Source organism: Saccopteryx bilineata, chromosome 3 (genome assembly GCF_036850765.1).
Source record: "Saccopteryx bilineata isolate mSacBil1 chromosome 3, mSacBil1_pri_phased_curated, whole genome shotgun sequence".
Taxonomy (NCBI): Eukaryota; Metazoa; Chordata; class Mammalia; order Chiroptera; family Emballonuridae; genus Saccopteryx; species Saccopteryx bilineata.
Window position 1 is genome coordinate 236,671,593 of NC_089492.1, and position 24,588 is coordinate 236,696,180.

General features: G+C 44.6%; 1 protein-coding gene and 1 pseudogene across 3 annotated transcripts in view; both read left to right on the top strand.

Moving 5' to 3' along the window:
* The first annotated feature begins 2,022 nt into the window (after positions 1-2,022).
* Positions 2,023-24,588, top strand: part of JAK1 (Janus kinase 1) — a 158,553-nt gene continuing 135,987 nt past the window's right edge. Inside the window, exon 1 of one of the 3 annotated variants that reach the window (XM_066268974.1) lies at positions 2,023-2,262. The gene's annotated coding sequence lies outside the window, so the exon portion shown is untranslated. The remainder of the gene's footprint in view (positions 2,263-24,588) is intronic. The other 2 variants (XM_066268971.1, XM_066268973.1) reach the window with 2 other exon arrangements.
* Positions 22,432-23,193, top strand: LOC136329031 (transcription factor BTF3 pseudogene; annotated as a pseudogene).

Here is a 24,588-nt window from a genome sequence, read left to right on the forward strand (position 1 = left end):
AAGCTATACCAAAAATGACAAAAGTTACGAAAGTGCCCTTCACAATGTCTCCCTGTGCACTCTGCCCAGGTAGTTAACTGGAGGTCCACCTCTAGCCTCCTACCCCACGGTGCCAACAAGGCCACCCATCATAGGTGGAGGGGCCTATACAGCTCAAGGCCATGTTCATTGAAGAAAGTGCCGTTGGTGTGTGGGGGACAGCTGTGTTAGGCTTGCTCACTGGTATACCAGCTGCAAACACTTTGCTTGATCAGTGTGTAAGCACCTGGCAGAGGCACGTATGCATAGCCTATATAAGGCTATGGGTGCTTGCGTTTGAGAGAGATGAGCGATTGTGGATGGCAGGTTGTCTGCCTGCCATTGTGAGGGGCCATTCTTGCTGTTTGTTTGCCAGAGAAGAGGTTTTCCCCTGCCTGTGTGCTTGTCCGCTGTTGTGAGAGCGGACAATGAATGGCCCAACATTTTCTGGTTCTACAGTGTCTCTACCGTCTGCCTCAATCCAATGTGCAGCTGCCTGGCCTCGGCCACGGCATCACAGTGTGCCTCGCAACTGGATGGGAGCAGCTACCTGGTGCAGGAGGGCCTCCACAGGTGCGGGGTTCCCCCTTCAGGGTCTCTCATTACTGTCCACAAGGGAGCCAGTGCCCCCCTTTATTGCAGTTTCTGCTTCAAGAGTCCAGTATACAGCTCAATGGTTAGTACAAGATAGACAGCCTGGATGTCTATACAAATCACCAAGTTAGAGGAATGTACCATATTTCCCCATGTATAAGACGCACCTTAATTTTGGGGCCTGACATTTGAAAAAAAAATGTATTGCATAAAGTTATTGAACTCAAGTTTTATTTATCATAAAATTCATACAACTCCTCATCACTGTCAAAACTCCCATCCATTAGCTTGTCCTCATCTGTGTTTAATGACAAATCACTGTCTTCATATATTGCCTTGTCCTCAGTTCTATCTATGGCATTTGAAATGCCACAACCACTGTATAAGACACACCAAGTTTTTAGACCCCAAATTTTTCCAAAGAGGTGCGTCTTATACATGGGGAAATACGGTAATGCTGGTGACCGAGGCCAGATAGCAAAGAAACTGTGCAGCCCAAAGGTGTTGGGCCTTGACTGTTTAATAGAGCCTTACAAAGGTGGATGAGAAAACCGGCAGGGGAAAACCGCTTCTCACTGCAGCGGGTGAACACCCCCTGGCAGTGGCGGGCAATTGTTCCGCTATTGCTGAGTCAAAGCACCACCTTACATAGGCAATGCACACATGGCAAAGTGCAAGCAAGCAAGCTTAACAGCCGTTTTCCCAGCATTTAGGAAGTAAAATTGTCAGGATTTGGCTGCAGACTGCCTACGGGGAATGAATCTTTTCCATAGTGTGACCTTAAGATACTCAAGCCTCTATTTGTTTCCTCATAGAAAAAAAAATGAGGATGTTATCTAGTTTGAGGGATTCTTAGCAAAAAAAAAAAAGTGCTGGACACATTATTAACAAACGTTAGTTCTTATTATTACAAATAAGGGTTTTGTTTTGTTTTTTTAATTAACAGACCTTTTTAAATACGGAATGGGTCGAATCTAAAGTAAGCTATCAACGTTGGGAGATTTATTTCTTACGTTCCCGTTCGTGTGCACCACAGCTTACCCCTTAATTGGCGGGCACCGACCGGGGCAGAGGACTGTGATAAATGGATTGCCATGCACAAAGATGTAGAAGGCATTCCAAACTAAGAAGGGGTCAGCCTGTGGCCATATCCTTATAATTTCACTTTCTGTGTTGGCTGACCTCCCATCTCCTAGATTGGTGTTTCTAGAAGATGCGGTAAAGAGCGGCGAATCCCGGACCAGAGCGGGAGCGAAGCCGGATGGGGGCGGGACGGGGAGGCTAGAAGCGCTGGGTCCTGCCCGTTGGCGGTGCTGCAGCCGCCACCGCGGTCCCCGCCCCCTTTTCCGGGGCTGCTGCTCGGGACGTCAGGAGGGGGCGGGGCCGGCCGCGGCTGGGAGGCACCGCGGCCGCGGGGAGGGGTGGGAGGCGGGTTCGTGGGCGAGCGCAGGCCGCGGCGGCCGCGGAGTACCCAGCAGCCGAGTAGAGCGCGGGCCTGCGCCGCAACCCTGGTCGCCTACCCTGCGCCCTTTCGTCCGCCCGGGCACGCGCTCGCCGTGGCCCTGCGGGGCTGGCCGCTTAGCGAGCAGGCCGCGGGATCAGGACCCGCGCAGCTCCCCAGAGCTCCCCGGTCCGGAGCACACGGAAGTGGTGAGTGTCACGGAGGGGAGGTAGAAGAGCCTTCTGCGGGCGACGACGACAGGGCGAGGGGCGCGGAACCTGGCACTGGAGGGAGTCGCGGCCGCTGCTGTCGGTCCTTGTGCGTCGTGTCCCCCGGGCCGCCCAACGAGCGCGTCGCTGGACAGGAGGGCCTGGCGGGTGGGGGCGTGCGGGTGCGGGCAGGGGATTTCCAGCGGAGCCGAGCGGGCTGGCGGCGGAGAGATCGCGCGGCTGGAGCCCGAGGCCGGGAGGGGAAAGGTTAAGGCTGGCCGCCCCCTCCCCCAGAGCGCACATCAAGTTTTCATAAACAAGCCCGGAACGCGCTGACATCCTGTTTCTGCCACCCTGAGATACGGGCGCGGGCTTGAGGTCTGATGTCCCTCGTTGTTGCACCGAGAATGTGACTGCCACCTCCCTGGCAGAATTGCGGCAAGGGGCGGTAGTTTTCTGGCCTCAGGAAGGCTCAGGAGGCTGAGGGTCTTAGCGGTTTTCCTCCTTTTCCATGTCAGTGAGGAAAAGTTTCTGGGATTTAGGGGCGTGTTTGTGGCGGGTGAGGGGTTGTGTGTGGACTCAGGAAACGCCCCCTCCCCTTTTAAGATCTGTTGGATCCAGGCCCTAGGCAGCCAGCGACTTGGGCGAAAGACGCACCCGGAGCTAGAGGGCCAGGGCAGAGGAAGAGAGAGAGAGAGAGAGAGAGAGAGAGACCGACCGAGACCTGGGGAATTGCGAATCCTACTATAAAGTGACTGATTAACCGAAATTAGGGTTGCTCTCTGGCCCCCTAATTCAGACCCATCAGCACGGTCAAGCGTCAAAGACAGATGTCGCTGGAGTTGTAAACTCCCCTTACAATTTACTATCCAAAGTTCCAGGGATGTGGGCTCCTTGCGCGTGTGTTTACCAAGGAACTTCTCTGGGGACACTAGATAAAAGGTGTAATTATTGCCAGGTGTTTGTGCACTTTTTCAAAAATTGTATTTATGTTTTCACTGAATTTCTGTGTGTCCGTGGGAAGAGGACCCTGTCTTCCCTGCCTCTTAATACGTGTCTATGAACTGTCTTCTGCTCCTGGTTGGATACATATTAACATTTTCTTTTTAGCGGCATAGACTTTTTCTCTTAGCGGCAGGCGTTTACAGCTGTATAAAATTGTCATTACTTCTTTTGGGGGAGGAAAGCATTGACTTTGGAGAGTTAAGTGATGAGTAGAATGCAGAAACAAATGTGATCATGGAATCTGTTGGCTCTTTTTTAAGAAAAGGATTTGAGTTATGGGAAACATACACAGTGGGGAAATTAAAAACAAGCATTTTATATTGATTAAACCTTGTTCTTTGTTTCTAAAACCCTGTTTTGTATTTTTCGCTTTGCTTTTGGTGACTCTGATGTTTTTCAAGACCCGAGAGTTGTTTTTACTGAAGGATCAATGTGTTCTTTTGTACTTTGTGGTGAAGGTTAATGGAGACCAGACACTTTGGGTACAAGATGCTTTGTAATATGGAGAAAATGTTTCCTATGTATAGCTCCAGATCACATTTAAAGACATAAGTACATCATACCTGAGTATTTGTGAACATTATGAAGAGGAATACTCACAACCTCTTATTAATTCTATATATCATATTAACCAAGCAATTTTACAATATCTTAGTTTCAGTAAGTAGTCGAAATATTTATTTTTTAATACTAGGATTGCAATGTGACACTACATTAAATACAAGCCAATTCAAATAGTTTCCACATTCCACAATATACTAATTATTTATTACCACTGGGAAATGGTAATAGTGGATGAATACATTATGCAGATATAGGTAAAATAATTTAAACATTTCCCAAAATATAACTACATTTCAATTTACAGTGTTAATTTTGGTAGTCTTAATATAATTTTGGCCAATGCTGTATTTGTAATTATCTCTCTGATCGCTTGGTATCAACTCTTTACAGATTTAAGGTGTTAAGGGAAATTAGGTTACAGATTTAAGGTGTTAAGGGAAATTAGGTTGCAAAATCTTTTCAGGCATGTGCTAAAAAGCTGGTGAAAAGAATGAATTTTGAGGGTGGAGTTGATCATATTAAATGGCATGAAGAAACTTAAAATTGCGTGTCTAAATAGGATTGTGAGGTCAGCCAGTGTAGATTCTGGGTTCACAAACACTAGTGGTTCAGACCATAAATTCTAGTAATGTTCCAAAGTTATCATTTGATTTCTTCTGAATAGCTTTAAGTAACACATACTAGGGTAGAAACCTGGCTGAAACAAGTATTGAGAACATGTACAGGTTTATACTCACTTTTATACAAGGAACAGAAAGGTAATTGCATACTAAGGTATATTAGCAAAGACCAAGATCTGTTTCTGACTCCTGTTAAGTGTTTTATCCCCTAGATACACACATTTATTTTATATATCTTTATTATGTTTTTTCCTTTTTATTGAATTTACGGGAGTGACACTGGTTTAACAAAATTATACAGATTTCAGGTGCACAGTTCTGCAGCACATCTGTACACTGTACTGTGTGTTCACCAACCCAAGTCAAGTCTCTGCCCATCACTATTTATTCTCCCCAAACCCTCCTCCATCTCCTTCTCCCCCCTTTCTCTGGCAATCACCACACTGTTATCTGGGTGTCCATGAGTTTCTCTTTCTTTTTTATTTTCCTTTTGCTCCATCCTGCCATCCCCTCCCCCAGTCAGCCCCAAACCCCTGTCAGCTGTCAGCCTGCCTTCTATCTATGAGTCTGTCACTATCTTGCTTGTTAGTTCATTTTGTTCATTACATTCCACTTATAAGTGAAATTCTCTGGTACCTTCTTTTCTCTGGCTGGCTTATTTCACCTAACAATGCTCTCCAACTCTATCCATGCTGTTGCAAAGGGTAGGATTTCCTTCTTTTTTTATGGCTGTGTCGTATTCCATTGTGTAAATGTACCACAGCTTTGTTTTAATCCACTCATCTACTGATGGGCACTTGGGCTGTTTCCAGATCATGGCTATTGTAAATAACACTGCAATGAACACAGGAGTGCATATATTCTTTTGAGTTATCCTTGTTATATGTTATAATGAGATAATATGCTTTTAGATTCATCTGAGATGTGAATATTTGTACAAGGAGATCTTCTTGTTCATTTCCACATTTAAAAAATTGCTTTAAGTGGATGAGGAATTGGTTAATGAACTGAATCTTGCTGAGCAAGCAGCATCTGATGCTCTATGATTTATTGTGGCTCAATGATATATGGAGCTTTATCATAGAGATACCAGAAGGACATCTCAGATTTTTTAGACTAGTGTTTCTCAACTGCATTTGATTTTTGCATCCAGGGAGATTGTTTGTAGTTTCTGGAGACCATTTTTTTTGTTGTTGTTATAACTTGGAGGAGGCAGTGTTAATTGTATATAGTGGGTAGAGGAGAGGATGCTGCTAAACATCCCATAATGCAGCGGTTCTCAACCTGTGGGTCGCGACCCCGGCGGGGGTCCAACGACCAAAACAACAGGGGTCGCCTAAAGCCATCGGAAAATACGCGACCCACAGGTTGAGAACCGCTGCCATAATGTATGTGGCAGTCCCCTATAATAAATAACTGTCTGGCTCAAAATGTTAGTGTGCTGGAATTAAGAAATCCTGTTTTAGAATGCCAGATGGCAAACAAGAAGGCATCTGTCTCGGCAAATTGTTTCACTTCAGGCCCCTATTTTACTCATCTGTAAAATGGAACTAAATAGCCATGATGGCCATCGCACAGAGTTATTGGGGGAAATCAGGTAAATAAATGTATGGAAACTGAGTGCCACACATTTTAACTATTATGAAGACCAGATTTTTAAAATAGATGAGTTGTTAGATATACTGGTGGTTGAGGAGGAAAGAGGTTTAAGGCAATATGTTGAATGAGAAGATTAGATGGTTTGGTATTATTGAATTCTTTTTTTGAGAAAGGGGTTTTTTAATGTAGTTTTCTTATTAGAACATAAGCATTTTAGCTATATAATTTCTTTAAGCATAAAGATTATTTTCTCATTACAAGATGGAAAACTCACTGTAGAAAAACTAGAAAATATAGGAAAGAAGAAACTAGAGGAGAAAAGTAATCACCTCCCTTTTGCATTTAAGTACAATCAAGTTTTTACCAATTTCTTTAAGAGTCCTTAAAATTGGAAGAAAGTTAATGATGGAAAGTAGGGGAGCAGTTGGTGACCTAGAATGGTGCTGTTTGTTTTTAATGTCCTTCATTTTCTCTTTTTAAAATGATTATCATATACAGGTAAATTAAATTATAAGAGACATTAGAGAAATTGGCTCATTGTTTTTATACCTTTCCGGCTAACCTCCAAGCCCTGCTCTGGTTCAGCATGTTGTTTCCTCTCCCCTTTCTGTTCTCCCCGTACTCAGCAAGGTGTGCCACTATTGCTTCCTGCCTTGAAAACCCTACGATAATGATAATGTGGGGTTTTAAGCAGCTGCCATGTTGCAATAACCGTGTTTCAGGGCAGGAAGCTACTTCCTATGAGTATTCTTCCCTCTGAAGTTAAGCTTTTTCAGGCAACAAGAAAGCAAAAATCAGTTCATTTCCATGATATATTTACTTCTAAGGTTTTATGATCTGTGATTTTATAAAAATTGATTTTAGAGAGAGAAAGGAACGGGGCGGGGGAGAAATATTGATTTGTTGTTTCACTTATTTATGCATTTATCGGTTGATTCTTTTATGTGCCCTGACTGGGGGTCAAACCTGCAACTTTGACTTATTGGGATGATTCTCTAATGGTTCTAAGCAACTGAGCTACCTGGCCAGGATCTGCTCTATGATTCTTAAGAGCTGGCAGTGGACACATATTTTTCCTTGATGCTCGGTGAATAAATTGCTCCGTTCCAAGGCAAGACCTGCTTTAGAAGCAAAACGAAAATTTCTTTAAGTCTACTTTAGCCAGAAGATAGAGCTGGTCGCTGGTGGGGTATTTTTAATCTGTAGTAACTGAATTTACTTAGCAGCAATATTCACACAGCACTTTATTATCCATAAGGTAGATATGTGTTGAGTTCCTGCTATGAGTCTCAGAGTGAACAGAACAAAGGCAAAAATCTTTGCATAGCACATTTTCTAGAAACCTTCATGTCACTCCTTTAGTCTGAGGACTAAGGAGTAGCCCCCCTCCCTTTTTTTTAATAGATTGACTGACTTATTCTTTATGTATACCAGGAGTAGTCGACCTTTTTATATCTACTGCCCACTTTTGTATCTGTTAGTAGTAAAATTTTCTAACTGCCCACTGGTTCCACAGTAATGGTGATTTATAAAGTAGGGAAGTAACTTTACTTTATACAATTTATAAAGCAGAGTTATAGCAAGTTAAAGCATATAATAATAATTACTTACCAAATACTTTATGTCGGATTTTCACTAAGTTTGGCAGAATAAATCTTTATAAAACAACTTATTATAGTTAAATCTATCTTTTTATTTATACTTTGGTTGCTCTGCTACTGCCCACCATGAAAGCTGGAACGCCCACTAGTGGGCGGTAGGGTCCAGGTTGACTACCACTGATGTATACAAACATCTCTTTGGTACCTACTAAGTTCCTGGCAGATGGAGTAAAACAATTTACATGGAAATAAGCCTGTGGTAGCCATTACAGTGAGTGGTGTTATAGTAGAGGCTGGAATTAAGAGTACTGGGACCCCTGAAGAGAGCTAACCCCTGTTTGGAACAAGTGGGGGGTAGATTAAGAAACTGCTTTCAACAGTGGTAGAGCGTCGGCCTGGCATGCAGGAGTCCTGGGTTCGATTCCCGGCCAGGGCACACAGGAGAAGCGCCCATCTGCTTCTCCACCCCTCCCCTTCTCCTTTCTCTCTGTCTCTCTCTTCCCCTCCCGCAGCCAAGGCTCCATTGGGGCAAAGTTGGCCCAGGTGCTGAGGACGGCTCCATGGCCTCTGCCTCAGGCGCTAGAATGGCTCCAGCTGCAGCAGAGCGACACCCCAAATGGGCAGAGCATTGCCCCCTAGTGGGCTTGCCAGGTGGATCCCGGTCTGGCACATGCGGGAGTCTGTCTCTCTGCCTCGATTCTTCTCACTTCAGAAAAATTTAAAAAAAGAAAAAGAAGCTGCTCTCAGGATTACAATAGGGCAAGCTCAAAGAAGACTTTTGTTTTAGAATTAAAACTAGGGAGGGGCCCTGGCCAGTTGGCTCAGCGGTAGAGCGTCAGCCTAGCGTGCGGAGGACCCGGGTTCGATTCCCGGCCAGGGCACACAGGAGAAGCGCCCATTTGCTTCTCCACCCCTCCGCCGTGCTTTCCTCTCTGTCTCTCTCTTCCCCTCCCGCAGCCAAGGCTCCACTGGAGCAAACATGGCCCGGGCGCTGGGGATGGCTCCTTGGCCTCTGCCCCAGGCACTAGAGTGGCTCTGGTCGCAACATGGCGACGCCCAGGATGGGCAGAGCATCGCCCCCTGGTGGGCAGAGCGTCGCCCCATGGTGGGCGAGCCGGGTGGATCCCGGTCGGGCGCATGCGGGAGTCTGTCTGGCTGTCTCTCCCTGTTTCCAGCTTCAGAAAAACAAACAAACAAACAAAAAAACTAGGGAGGAATGTTTGCTTTGCAAAAGGTGTTTTAACTCTTCAGGGAAAGAGCTATTTAAGAGTGATCTGAGAGAGAAGGTTACTACTACCTCTGAGAAACCTAAAAAGAGGAGCTGCAAAGAAGGCAATAATAACTTGAGCCTAACTGGGTGAGATCAAATCAGGTCAATTTATTATACCTGTAGATAGATGAGAACCTGATTTATTGTATTTTATCCTTGTTTTTCGTAATCTATGTTTTTGCAGGCTCTGGAGCCAAACTGCTTGGTTGATCACAGCTGTGAGAATGTGGGTAGGCAAGTTACACTTGTTTCCTTATTCATCAAAGGATGATGAAGATGGTACCTACCTCTGAGATTTTGAGGATTGAATGACTACACCTAAAGATTTTGGAATGGTTCTAGGCACATAGTTTGAGTTAAAATTTGTTAGTTTTTTTTTTTTTTGTATTGGTGAATATGCTGTGTGTTAAAAGAAAAAATAAAGAGCTCAAATTATATTAATAATGCCTTTTAAGATTGTAGTGAAGAGCAGCCCACTAAATGCAAGACAAAGAATAGTTGATACTTCCTCTGTCAGAGAGGTTTCAATTAGAAATGCATAAACAAAAGGTTAGGCACTTAAAGAAGGTAGTTTCTCAAGTCTACAAGAGTTAGGCCGACAGCTCCAAAGGTGATAGATGCATTAGGTTTTACTCTATTTTTAAGGGAAGGTGAGAAAGATGCCTTTAATTTAACTTTAAATGGATGCAGAGAATATAATTTGATATATTAGACTTTCTTAGAAAGTCAATACAAAGATACTGTGTTGCTGTCACTGATTCTTAGCAAGTGGTGCTTAGCAGGGAGGCACATGCCTACTTGTTTGTAAAATGGTGTCTTCAGAGTTGTGTGGAACTTAAAAACTTTTAATTAAGTCAGATAATGTGCCATAGAGGCACATTTGCTGCATAAGGAATTATAAGAGAGAAAAGGAGCTCTTAAATATATATTCAGTTTCCCCTGAAAGTTGTTTTATCAATTTCTATTTCTATATATGTATTTATGTATTATTCTTTCCTAACACATGATTTATCTAAAGTATAAAATTGTACAAAAAGTCAACTCTTTCTACTAATCATATATGACCTATGTCTTTAATTTCTTCTCAGTAATGGCCCTGGCCGGTTGGCTCAGTGGTAGAGCGTCGGCCTGGCATGCAGAAGTCCCCAGTTCGATTCTGCCAGGGCACAGAGGAGAAGCGCCCATCTGCTTCTCCACCCCTCCCCCTCTCCTTCCTCTCTGTCTTTCTCTTCCCCTCTCGAAGCTGAGGCTCCATTGGAGCAAAGATGGCCCGGGCGCTGGGGATGGCTCCTTGGCCTCTCCCCCAGGTGCTAGAGTGGTTCTGGTCGCGACACCCCGGAGGGGCAGAGCATCGCCCCCTGGTGGGCAGAGCATCGCCCCTGGTGGGCGTGCCGGGTGGACCCCGGTCGGGCGCATGCAGGAGTCTGGCTGACTGTCTCTCCCAGTTTCCAGCTTCAGAAAAATACAAAAAAAAAAAATTTCTTCTCAGTAATGTTTATGTTGCATTTATTCATATTTCCTCAAGAACAGTAGTTGCCATGTGGTTGGAAAAAAACATCCCCTGTGCTCTGATTGCAAAGGATTTAGCTCTGTCTTTTTTTTGTCTTCCCATTTGAGAAGAACAAAGACAGTAAAACTCCCTAATTCGTATTTGGGGGAAAGCAGGAGGTAGGGAAGTCCAGTTCAAATGGATAACAGGCTGGCCTGTAGGTATTTAAATACCTTAGGTGTATTATTTTTTGGTACATTGGGTGACTCAGACAAGCTTGAATGTATAAAGTAGAAATAGGTAAGAACAATTTGTAATTAATGCAGCTCTTATTTTTAATGGTGTTTTAAAGGGCTTAGGGGTATTAGAACTGACAACAGTTTATTCCATTAAGTACAGCTATATCTGCAGGTTTATTTGCACATTAATTTGCTCAGACTGTAGCAAGGCTGTAATTTACAGCAATCTTTTCAATTAATAGAATTTAAAATTTTTTTTCTTAAGTGAGAAGTGGAGAAGCAGAGTGACAGACTCCCACATGTGCCCCAACTGGGATCTGACTGGGAGCCACCTGGCAAGCCCCCTACCAGGCGGGGGTGGTGGTGGTGCTCTCCCAATTTGGGGTGGTTGCTCTGTTAGCTCAGCAACCAAGCTATTTTAGTGCTTGAGGTGAGGCCATGGAGCCATTCTCAGTGCCTGTGGCCAACTTGCTCCAATGAAATCATGCCTGTGGGAGAAGAAGAGAGAGATAGAGAGGGAGAGAGAAAGAAGGGAGGGGGGGAGGGGAGGAGAAGCAGATGGTTGCTTCTCCTGTGTGCCCTGACTGGGAATTGAACCTGGGACATCCATACGCTGGGCCAATGTTCTACCACTGAGCCAACTGGCCAGGGCCTCAATTAGTAGAGTTTAAAATATCCTTTTATGTTATTTTAAGAGAAAGGACAAAAGAAAAAAATCTCAGGAGAAAACAATATGCCAAATGTATATTTTTTTAGTGAAAAATCTTGTTTTTAAACATACACAAGGAGGCAGAGAGATGTGATTGGTATCATACAGAGACATATTGGATTTTTTTTGCCAAGTATACCTGCAAACTCATTTTAGGACTAATTTACAAAACATGGATTTAAAAAAGTAAGCTACATAATGCCTAAATTTAAAATATGACTAATAAACATTTTGAAAAACTTTAGGCAGGTCTGTTGATCACTGCTGTCTAATTCGGAAAATCATTTGCTATATGGTAGTATCTTCAAACAAGTCCATCTTTTTGATATTTTAGAATGACCATTCACTCAGATAGGTTAGAAGTAGGAGGGGGAGGTCAGAGGAAGCTAGGCTGGCCTGAACATAAATTGTAAGCCTACCTGATATAGATTTAGAAAGTGGGCCACTTGTGGTGCACAAACTGCTGGAGATAAAAATGCTCTCAGGTTTTCGTGTTTACTCTTTTGTTTAACAATTATATATAAATTATGTATTACATGAGCACAAGAGATGTCTGACCTGGAATGCTGAGGTCACCAGTTCAAAATGCTGGGCTTGCCTGGTCAAGGCACATATGGGAGTTGATGCTTCCTGCTCTACCTCATTCTCTTTCTCTCTCTCTCTCTTGTCCTCTCTCTCTAAAAATGAATAAATAAAATCCAAATCAGAAGAGAGGCCTGATTCCTGCCCTGTTTGCTAGTGGAAAACAATAATTTAACAGTATTCAGCTATACCGCTCACCAGAATTAGGGGATACTTCAAAATGAATATGAAGTGATAAAATATCCCCTAATATTTGTGAGCAGTATATTTGTTACAGTTATGCTAAGTACCAGAAGAGATGTCTTAGTTTGTTCTAAAGCAAAGGTGAGGGGGCAGTAAGAAGAAGGGGGTCTCTGTGGTACATTTTTCTTTTTACATTGAAATCAGGGTGAAAGAGTTAGCTGGGATAAGAGGGTGAGGAAGTTTTCCAGGCAGCAGAAACAGCATGTGCAAAGGACCCGAGGTAAAACTAACACTCTTTCCATGGAGCAGAGAGGACAACCAATGCAGGCTGCTGAGGTAGGGAGGAACTTTATCAAGCACAGCCCTATGGGCCACATTACTTTGGGCTTGATTATATTACAGCAGGGGAAATTGAGGCTTTAAAAGAGGACATGGCATGATGGAATTTGAGTCAGTGTATAAAAAAAAGGATCCCACCTCATCATTCCTGCCCCAGGGAGCAACTTTCCTCTCTCTCTCTCTCTCTCTCTCTCTCTCTTCCCCTTTCTCCTCCTCCACTCTCCTGCAAATCCCTTAAAGGAAAACTTCACTGCCTCCCACTTAACTCACTCTTTAACCTTTTGCAACCTGACAGCCACCTCCCTATTCTTTTTTTTTTTTTTTTTTTTTTTATTTATTCATTTTAGAGAGGAGAGGGAGAGACAGAGAGAGAGAAGGGAGGGAGGAGCTGGAAGCATCAACTCCCATATGTGCCTTGACCAGGCAAGCTCAGGGTTTTGAACCGGCGACCTCAGCACTTCCAGGTCAATGCTTTATCCCACTGCGCCACCACAGGTCAGGCCACCTCCCTATTCTTGAGATTGCTTCTTTGAGTGACCTTGCTATTACATTTTGACACCTTTTTTCCAGCATTCTTTTTTTTTTTTTGGCAGAGACAGGGAAAGTCAGAGATAGGGACAGACAGACAGGAAGGGAGAGAGATGAGAAACATCAATTCTTTGTTGTGGTTCCTTAGTTGTTCATTGATTGATTTCTCATATGTGCTTTGACCAAGGGCGGGGGGGCTACAGCAGACAGAGTGACCCCTTGCTCGAGCCAGCGACCTTGGGCTCAAGCTGGTGAGCGTTGCTCAAACCAGATGAGTCTGCGCTCAAGCTGGCAACCTCGGGGTCTCGAACCTGGGTCTTCCACATCTCAGTCCGACGCTCTATCCACTGCACCGCTGCATGGTCAGGCTTCAGCATTCTTATGTAAGATATTTGATGCTGCTAAACATCTCCTTCCTGAAAGATGTCTTGCAACCCTATGCTGCGAAGCTTCAGACACAGGATACTTCCCTCTGTCCTCCTGGTGTCTCTGCCTTCTTCTCTTTGTGTGTCTTCTCCTTTCATCTCTCCCTTTCCCAGTGAAGACTTTCCTTGAAGGTCTGTGAATGGCAGATCTCATTTGTTTCTAAACTGTGCAGATAATCTATGTCCATTTGAGCTCCAGTTATCCCTTTTATTTTCCTTCCTTCACTCCCTGCCCCCCCCCCCCAATACTGGTTAAGGAACATCAGGCACTATTCAGGGCACTAGGTAGGGGCACTCAGGGGAATAAGAGGCAAGGCTCCTCCTGTTCGTAAGGGGCCTACATTCTAAGGTGTTAAACATGTCGATAAATAGGATAATTTTGCGTGGTGTGAAGTGCAATAAAGAAAACTGGTAAGGTAATTGATAGAGAATACTTAGGGGGGTGGGGAAGGGCTAACTCTGAAGGAGTGACTTTGAGTTCAGAACTGAATGATGAGTAGGAGCCAGGCTGTGCATGATCTGGAGGATGAGTGTGCCAGGCAAGGGAAACAGCAGGTGCCGTGGCCTCATTTGGGGTGGAGGTGATCTTTCCATATCATGCTCGGCTGCCTCTCACGTGAATGTCTTGTAGATACCTCCCATTTAACTGCTCCAAAATTGTTCTCTCTTTCTGACCCAGCCATACCAAAATGTGATTTCTTTGTTCCCTTTAACACCATCTTTGTCCACTGCCCTCAAAACCTTAGACCAATTAGTCCAATGGTGGAAACAACAGTAAATATCTCCAGCTTTGAGGTTCATTTTCAGTCGCCTCTGTTACCTTTATGTAAATCTGCTATTGTGAAAAGCAAACATAGACGCCATGTCAACAAATGAGTGTGGCTGTGTTCCACTGAAACTATGTATGAGCACTGAAGTTTGAATTTCCAGTTTTCACAAAATATTTTTTTCACAACTATTTATGAAAGCAAAAATTTGTAGAGCAGCTTGGCTGTACAAAAGAGGCGGCAGGCCAGATTTGGCGCTTGGCCAAAGTGTGCTAACTGATGCCCTCGATGCAGCTCGATCTCTCCCTTCCCTGTCCTCCACCCCTCATCCAGCAGCTGGCCAAGCCGCTCAGTTCTTCCTCCCAGGATATTGCACCTTTGTCTTTTCACCGTTCCCTGCCACTGACCTGGCTTTCTTTTACGTGGGTGATTGCAGTAACTTACAATGTAGTCTCCCTGCTTCCAGCTTTCTCTTCAGTCTGTCCTCCACACAGACATTGAACAGCCTTCCTGTAGCTTGACTCAGGTCATAGAATTTCCTGACCACTAGCCTTTGGAAGCCCTTATTGCTTACAGAAATCAGTCCAAACTCTACCTTAATATGGTGCGTGAGGCTCCTTGTATTATTATCTTATGACTTCAACTTTTCAGCTTATTCCCCCATTTCTCTACTTCTGCACTGTGCCAGAATAGGTTATTTACTGTTAGGCATTTGACCCTCAAACATCTCTCATATTTTTCTACATTCTTTTTTTCTTAACAACGTGCTTTATACCTCATGCTCTTCATCTGTCAAAATTCTATAACTTTCAAGTCTTCTTCAAATGTCCCCGACAGCTCCCCTCTACCCCCAACAAGAGGTATGTGTATACACATAGTACTTAGGTGTCGTGTGGTGCTTTTTCCTGGGGCATCTTGTTCTGCCTGTGCTTCAGTTCTTTTGAAGACTTCTCCATCATGCATTCCCAAGGCCCTCGAGGACAGGGCTGCGTCTCATTCATTGTAATAGCCCCTTTCACGGTAGGCACATGGGTGTTTATTGAATGAAAGCTAAATTCTGTGTGGATATGTACAATTTGTAGAGGTTCAACATGGGAACACTTTACTGAAGGGAATTTGGTCAGATTAAATCCTTGATTCTTATATAAAGTATTATAATTTTGTGAAAGATCACCAAGTATTTTGGAAGACTGTGGTAGTGTTCTTGGTCTTGTCAGTGGCTTAGATAAATAAGTTCAGGTCGATTGTTGGTATTTTTCTTCAGGAATTGATGTTTACTTTTATAAAAAAAGAAAAAGAGTGCTCTGTAATTCATAATGTTTTCTCTTTGGAAAGTTCATGGCCAATTTATTTGTTTGTCTTAGTTACTATCTGTTTTTCTTACAGTGATCTCTCTGCCTCAGTCTCCCACCAGATCACTTGTCACATGTGTTAAGTTGTCCTTTTAAATCAGTAAACTTTTAACAGTGTGTCAGCTCTTGTCCTTTTAAGGAGTGGTTCTGTTGTATATGTGTTCTATATTTATATAGGTAGCTTCAACTTCTTTTGGGTGACACCTGAATAAACAATACTAGCCCCTAGCTTTACTCAAGGTGACAACAAGATGGTAAAAGATAAATATCTTGGAAGAAATAGGAAGAAGGCTCTGGAGCACTATGAGAATCAGGATGTGGGTCTGGTGGGAAACCAGAAAAGTGCTTTGTGTCTTGTAATCTTTTGGTTAACATGTGCTTGGGGTTGGTCATGTCTCCCAGGTTTGTGGGGTGCGTAGCACACTTTCCTAAATGGAGAAGGAGGAAGAGGGTAGGACTCAAAATCAGTAAACTTTTAACAATGTGTCAGCTCTTGTATGTGCTTTGCATTTAATACTTAATCTTTTCTTTCTTTCTTTTTTTTTTTTTTATTAAGTGAGAGGCAGGGAGGCAGGGAGACAGACTCCTACATGTGCCCCAACCAGGATCTACCCGGCAAGCCCAGAAGGGGCTGTGCTCTGCCCATCTGGGGCACTGCTCTGTTGCTTAACAAGTGAGCTCTTCTTAGCACCTGAGGTGGAGGCCATGGAGCCATCCTCAGTGCCAGAGGCCAGCTCACTCCAATCGAGCCATGACTGCAGGATGGGAAGAGAGAGAGAGAAGCGAGAAGGGGTGGGGTGGAGAAGCAGACAGGCTCTTCTCCTGTGTACCCTGACCAGGAATCGAACCCAGGACATCCACATGCCAGGCCGATGCTCTACCATTGAGTCAACCGGCCAGGGCCTTGATATTTAATTTTTAAAAGCCAGCAAGTTGCCTGACCAGGCAGTGGTGCAGTGGATAGAGCGTCATACTGGGATGGGGAAGACCCAGGTTCGAGACCCCGAGGTCACCAGCTTGAGCATGGGCTCATCTGGATTGAGCAAAACTCACCAGCTTGGACCCATGGTCACTGGCTCGAGCAAGGGTTACTCAGTCTGCTGAAGGCCCACGGTCAAGGCACATATGAGAAAGCAATCAATGGACAAGTAAGGTGTCGCAATGAAAAACTGATGATTGATGCTTCTCATTTCTCTCTGTTCCTGTCTGTCTGTCCCTATCTATCCCTCTCTCTGACTCTCTCTCTGACTCTCTCTCTGTCTGTGTAATAATAATAAAAAAGCCAGAGAGTTGCATCTTAATGGCATCATTTCTAGATGAGCAAACAGAGCTAGTAAATGGCAGAGTTGGAATTCAAATTTGAAGCTCTGGCATTAAAAAAAACAAAAACAAAAACCTTCTTTACTCTAGCTTTACTGAGGTATAATTGGAAAACCCTTCAACTATTAAAAAAACCTTTCTACAATCTCGTCACTTGTCTTTTTTATTTTTTGCTGACATTGGCACTTAAAATGAGAACCTATGGAATTTGTTCCTGTTTTCCAGCCTAAAGCTTCTGAAGCAGTGTTACAGTTTTGGAGAGTTGCTTCTATACACCTGTCCTGTATTTGATATTGTTAGATGCTAAGCACTAAAGATCTGAAAGGATTTGGGGGGGTAGTTGTGAGTGGGGTGGATGGTGAAACGGGCAATTGGTTTGATTTAACCATTTAAAAGAGTTCAAACTTGATTTATTTTTACTTTATATTACCCAGTTATTATATAACAAGGCCCATGGTTTACCAATTTGAGTATGAGTGTACCAGATGTGTTACGAAAGGTGAGCTGGACTTGGAACCAGGAAGAGCTGGGTCAGATGCTATCCTTTGCCACTTACTAGCTTTGTGACATTGGGCTCATAATTGAGCCTCAGTTTTTCTCAATTATAAGTTGGATTTTTAGTACCTATCACAAAGGTGGTCTGTTAAGGTTAAACGAGGTAGAACATATGAAATAGCTTCCAACATTGTCTGGGACTCAGCAGCATTTAATAAATGTTGGTTCCCCAATTCCACCCCCAAATACTGAATAATGCCATAAATTTTTAAATAATTATGTAATGTTTATATGTTTATAAGTGGGGACTTTATAGGTAGACATTACTCAAGCTATGAACTTCTGGTGTGTAGGGAAACATTGTTATGCGAACGGCTGGGTTCCTGCTAGGAAGAAGACATCAACATAAGATAGTGATTCAGACTCCCAAATCTGGAACCACACTGTGTTTATCCCGCTTTAGTTTTACTTTACTAGCTGAGTGATCCTGTGCAGTTCATCAGTGTCTTTGTGCCTCAGTTTCCTCATTTGTAAAATGTGGATAATAATAGCACCTGCCTTTATAGGGTTGTAAGGATTGTGTGTACCAACATCCTGTAAGAGTTTGCCAGTCTCAGTATTTATTATCCCCCGTCTCCCTTCTCCTCCTCGAGTAGGCAGCCCTGATGTCATCTGGAAATTCCCTGGAATTCCCCTCCTGTGTGCTTGATCTTTAGGAGACTCCTGTGTACATTATATACTTGTTTTTTCCCTCTCTCATCAGTCCCTTCCAAACTGGTTAATTCAGGCTGTCTTTTTCTCATGTCCAGTCCATTCTCATCAATTATCTTCCTTGTACATTTTTGCCTAGCCACTTAAAAAAGTGTTTTTTTTTAATGTGGAAACTGAATATTTTCGAATAATGACCGATAAACCCAGCTATGTGTGAAAGATAGTTTTATACCAAGGAAGATAAAAGCCATATAGTCTCAAACAATGAAGAAAATAAAATACCTTACTATTTATTTTTTTGTATTTTTCTGAAACTGGAAACAGGGAGAGACAGTCAGACAGACTCCCGCATGCGCCCAACCGGGATCCACCCGGCACGCCCACCAGGGGTGATGCTCTGCCCACCAGGGGGCGATGCTCTGCCCCTCCGGGGCTTCGCTCTCTCGAGACCAAAGCCACTCTAGCGCCTGGGGCAGAGGCCAAGGAGCCATCCCCAGCGCCCGGGCCATCTTTGCTCCAATGGAGCCTCGGCTGCCGGAGGGGAAGAGAGAGACAGAGAGGAAGGAGAGGGGGAGGGGTGGAGAAGCAGATGGGCGCTTCTCTTGTGTGCCCTGGCTGGGAATCAAACCCGGGACTTCTGCATGCCAGGCCGATGCTCTACCACTGAGCCAACCGGCCAGGGCTGCCTTACTATTTATTGAATGCTAATTCTGTGCCAGACATTCAGATCAGTAAAAATAGACTAAGAATAGTTGTATAACATGTTTAAAGGCACCCAGCTTTTAAGCAGGGGAACCTGGATTTGATTGAAACCAGGCCTCCTTGATCCTTGGTCTCAAAATCCCTGAGATTAGTCACCTAAAAATCTTCAGGCACCCCCTCAGCACTCGATCTGCATCCCTTAATAACCTATACTCTTCTTTCCCTTAAGTTCCAGCTTTGGAGATTACTAGATCACTTCACGGTCCTCTGGCTGCAGAAGTGTTTTCTGCTTTTTTTTGTCAGGGCAGATGTACAGTGTTGGTCTTTTGTGTGTTGGTTTGAAAACAACCAAATTTATAGCAGTATATGTTGGGGGAAAATGTACCCCATATTTCAACAACTGGTAATGAAGTTTTGAAAAGGCAACACTGTTTTTAAACTAGGCTACCTGTGGACTTGTTTTAGTGTGTTACCTGCATTAATATATATACTTTAAAAGTTTATGTGTCATACCTGAATCGTCCACATTCTGGAATGTATATACATTATTACACTTACTTGCTTACCCTTCTGTCCTCATCTGTGGCTGATCTTTGTATCTTGAACCACTACCATTGTGTTTTTTGCACATAATAGGAACCTCTGAAGAGACATATTTAATACTCTTTGAGAATGAATGTTTCTTTTTTTTTTTTTTTGTATTTTTCTGAAGCCGGAAATGGGGAGAGACAGACAGACTCCCGCATGCGCCCGACCGGGATCCACCCGGCACGCCCACCAGGGGTGACGCTCTGCCCACCAGGGGCGACGTTCTGTCCACCAGGGGGCGACGCTCTGCCCCTCCGGGGCGCCGCTCCGCCACAACCAGAGCCACTCCAGCACCTGGGGCAGAGGCCAAGGAGCCATCCCCAGCGCCCGGGCCATCTTTGCTCCAATGGAGCCTTGGCTGAGGGAGGGGAAGAGAGAGACAGAGAGGAAGGAGGGGGTGGAGAAGCAAATGGGCGCCTCTCCTATGTGCCCTGGCCGGGAATCGCACCCGGGTTCCCCACACGCCAGGCCAACGCTCCACTGCTGAGCCAACTGGCCAGGGCCGAGAATGAATGTTTCTTGTTCTTGGCCAGGTATCTCAGTGAATAAAGCATTGTTCTGGTGAGCCAAGGTCATGGTTTTGATCCCCGGTCAAGGCACATATGAGAAGCAAGCAATCAGTGCACAGCTAAATGGAACAATTAAGTGGAACGGGAGTTGATGCTTTTCTCCCTTCTCCTCCATCTCCCCCTCGTCTCCCCCTCCCTCTACTCCTCCCTCTACTCCTCCCTCTCCTCCTCCTTCCCCCTTCTTCCCTCTTCTTCCCTCCCTCCCCCTTCCTCCCTCCCCCTTCCTCTCTCCCTCTCCCTTCTTCTTCCTCCCTCCCCCTTCCTCTCTCCCTCCCCCTTCCTCTCTCCCTTTCCCTTCTTCTCCCTCCCTCCCTCTTCCTCTCTCCCTCCCCCTTCCTCCCTCCCTCCCCCTTCCTCTCTCCCTCTCCCTTCTTCTCCCTCCCTCCCTCTTCCTCTCTCCCTCCCTCTTCCTCTCTCCCTCCCTCTTCCTCTCTCCTTCCCTCTTCCTCTCTCCTTCCCCCTTCCCCCTCCCTCCCCCTTCCTCTCTCCCTCCCCCTTCCTCTCTCCCTCTCCCTTCTTCTCCCTCCCTCCCCCTTCCTCTCTCCCTATCCCTTCTTCTCCCTCCCTCCCCCTTCCTCTCTCCCTCCCCCTTCCTCTCTCCCTCCCCCTTCCTCTCTCCCTCCCCCTTCCTCTCTCCCTCTCCCTTCTTCTCCCTCCCTCCCCTTCCTCTCTCCCTCCCCCTTCCTCTCTCCCTCCCCCTTCCTCTCTCCCTTTCCCTTCCTCTCTCCCTTTCCCTTCTTCTCCCTCCCTCCCTCTTCCTCTCTCCCTCCCCCTTCCTCTCTCCCTCTCCCTTCTTCTCCCTCCCTCCTCTTCCTCTCTCCCTCCCCCTTCCTCTCTCCCTCTCCCTTCTTCTCCCTCCCTCCCTCTTCCTCTCTCCCTCCCCCTTCCTCCCTCCTTACCTCACCATCCCTTTCCCTCAAATCAATGGAAAAATTAAAAAGAAAATAAATGGTTCTTCACACTTTTTTGTATGCCTGATATAGATTATTTATATAGCCTGACCTGTGGTGGCACAGTGGATAGAGCGTCGACCTGGAAATGCTGAGGTCGCCGGTTCAAAACCCTGGGCTTGCCTGGACAAGGCACATATGGGAGTTGATGCTTCCAGCTCCTCCCCCCTGTCTCTCTCTCTCTCTCTGTCTCTCTCCCACCCCCTCCTCTCTAAAAATGAATAAAAAAATAAATAAATAAAATAGATTATTTATATATATTTTGTTTTGTTTTTTAATTAAGTTAGAGGTGGGAGGCAAGGAGACAGGGACAGACTCCAGCATGCACCCTGACTGGCCTCCACCTGGCAAGCCCCCTACATGGTGCTCTGCCCATTTGAGGCCACTGCTCCATTGCTCAGCAGCTGAGCTATTTCAGTGCCTAAGGTGAGGCCATGGAGCCATCCTCAGTGTCCAGGGCCAAATTGCTTGTACCATGGAGTCATGGCTGTGGGAGGGGAGATAAGAGAAGGAGAGAAGGGGGAAGAGGAGGGGGAGAGAAGCAGATGGTTACTTCTCCTATGTGCCCTGACCAGGAATCAAATCTGGATTTCCACACGCCAAGCCAACACTCTACTGCTGAGCCAACCAGCCAGGGCCACCCGATATGTTTCAATTAAAAAAAAAAATTAATGGAGTGATGGTCAGGCAACATTGAAAGAGAAATGTTGCCACACAGTTACCATTCAGGTGAAAATACTGCTTACGCTAGGCTCAGTTTAGAAACTTAAAGGTATTTAGAAACCAGACACTTTTGAGAATATTGCTTTGAACTAGGAGGCAAGGAAAGCAGTCAGACGAGTTCCTTCTTGGCCTAGTGTCTTATTTACTTTTCTCAGGTTAGAACTGATAGCTCTGTTGGTTTCAAGAGATCATAGAGACAGGTTTGCCGTGAACCTCATCAGCATATTTGGTTCTAAGTTTATGGACATTTTCTAGTAATTGCTGTTTAAGGGTTTGTAGCACGCAGTGATCATAAAATTTTATAATTTTAAGAGTTGGAAGAAATCAAAGTCACCTAGGGACGGTTCCTTTCCCAATTTTGCAAGAGAGAAAACTAAGTATCAAGGCAGTTATGTGACTTGCCCAAGACCTCTGTGGGTCACCATTTTAGTGTTTTTCTTTAGCATCATGTTGAATTTGTGATTGAGTCAACAAATGATACAGAAGGTAGCCACATATAGAGCTTAGCAAACTAAATACCCATTTGTTCCAATGATTCTGAGAAATGTAAGATGTATTTATGGATAGGAGATTTTAGAGAGTATATAAGAAAAATTAGAATTATACAGGGTTCAGCCATTACTTTGAACATTATGAAGGGCACTGTCTCACGGGAGAAGAGAGGTTAAGCTGCTCTCACTGGCCCTTGCCACACTGGAAGTTCTAGAGGTTAGGGACCACGTCTTTCCTTCTTATCCTTTTAGTTCTGCTTCAGCCCTTGCCTGCTATCAAGCAGATGGTCAGTGAAATATTATTAAACACAATGAATACCAGTTATACGAGGCTAACTGTGGGCGTCCCCGCGTGTGTGAGTTTATTCTCAGCTGGTCTGCCCAAGACCCCCTGAGCGCTAACCCTAGTTCCCCGCACAGCCCCGTTTCCTCTCCAACAAGATGAAAGAAACTACCATGAACCAAGAGAAACTTGCCAAACTGTGGGCACAAGTGCACATTGGTGGGGAAGGAACTGCTCGTAGAAAGAAGAAGGTGGTTCACAGAACAGCTACAGCAGATGATAAAAAACTTCAGTTCTCCTTAAAGAAGTTGGGGGTAAACAATATCTCTGGTATTGAAGAGGTAAATATGTTCACAAACCAAGGAACAGCGGTCCACTTTAACACCCTAAAGTTCGGGCATCTCTGGCAGTGAACACTTTCACCATTACAGGGCATGCTGAGACAAAGCAGCTGACAGAAATGCTACCCAGCATCTTAAACCGGCTAGGTGCAGACAGTCTGACGAGTTTAAGGAGACTGGCGGAAGCTCTGCCCAAACAATCTGTGGATGGAAAAGCACCACTGCTACTGGAGAGGAGGATGATGATGAAGTTCCAGATCTTGTGGAGAATTTTGATGAGGCTTCCAGGAATGAAGCAAACTAAATTGAGTCAACGTCTGAAGAAGATAAACTTGAAGAAGTTACTGGGAGCTGCTATTTTATATTATGACTGCTTTTTCGAATTTTGTTTATGGATATGATAAAATCTAGATCTCTTAATATTTTTAAGCCTATGCGCCTTGGACACTGCAGCTCTTTTCAGTTTTTGCTTATACTTAAATCATTCTTTGCAGCTAATTAACCCTGGGAATAAAGTTTGAAACAAAGGTTAATAAAGTTCTTTACCTAGTATAAAAGTATTTTTAAAACAGAAAAGAGAAATTAAAAAAAAAAAAAGCTAACTGTGGCATTGTCTTGTTTGACTGACATTGCTTTTTTATGTTGTTTCTTGTACCAGGAGAAAAGCCACTTTACAAAGCACCCCTAGCTTAAGTAGACCTTAATAGAAGTAAGTTATATTAAGAACAGCAAAAACAAAGTTTAGAGAGCTCATTACAGGTGGAAAGGTGCTTTCTTTTATAACTTTTATTTGAGACTTAAGGCAACTGCGATTCAGAGGTGGAGCAGTTTTGAGCTAGCCCCAAACTCGATACTCTCCTCACGGTGATGGGTGACCATGGCTACGCTGCTTTTGACTAGTTTGGTGGAATAGCACAGCAACTAATGCCTCCTCCTGCTGCAGCCTGGTTCCACAGGACCTCCCTGAAGCTTAGTCCTCAGGCCTGGTCAGGGTCCTGACCACATGCCTGAGTCAGAATTACCTGTGTGTTCTTGTTCTTGCAGCTGAGCCTGCTCTCAGCATTCTCAACTGTGTGAATCAACCTGAAAAGGTAATTCAGTCAGTGTTTAAGGCTGAAACAGGGTGCCTCAAAGCGGGCAGTCTGCTAACCCAGATTTGGGCTTCTGAGGAGAGAAAAGTTTTCTTTTTTACTTTTGACCCTTTTTAAAAATTTCTTAATTTATTTTATTTTATTTTATTTTTTTTGTATTTTTCTGAAGCTGGAAATGGGGAGGCAGTCAGACTCCCGCATGCGTCTGACCGGGATCCACCCGGCATGCCCACCAGGGGGCGATGCTCTGCCCATTGGGGGTGTTGCTCTGTTGCAACCAGAGCCATTCTAGCACCTGAGGCAGAGGCCATGGAGCCATCCGCAGCGCCCTGCTCCACTGGAGCCTCTGCTGCGGGAGGGGAAGAGAGAGACAGAGAGGAAGAAGAGGGGGAGGGGTGGAGAAGCTGATGGGCGCTTTTCCTGTGTGCCCTGGCCGGGAATCGAACCCGGACTCCTGCACGCCAGGCCGACGCTCCACCACTGAGCCAACCGGCCAGGGCCTTGACCCTTTTCTTGTCATTAGAAAGCAACAGGCTGCAAATTTGAAATGATTATAACCTTTCAGTTTTATACAAGAAAGATACATACTTTATGGGATGCCCACTGTTATGTATTATGTTTAGTGTCTGTAGACGTTAGGCACTTGCATTTTTAGTTGTTTCTCTAAAGAGTTATTTTTGAATTAATTTTAGATGATTTACTTATCCAGTCTGTATTCAACAAGTAGTTATAGTTTTATTTGGAGTCCTGTTAGTTATTTCTACATTTACTTCAGAGAATTCAGATGTGA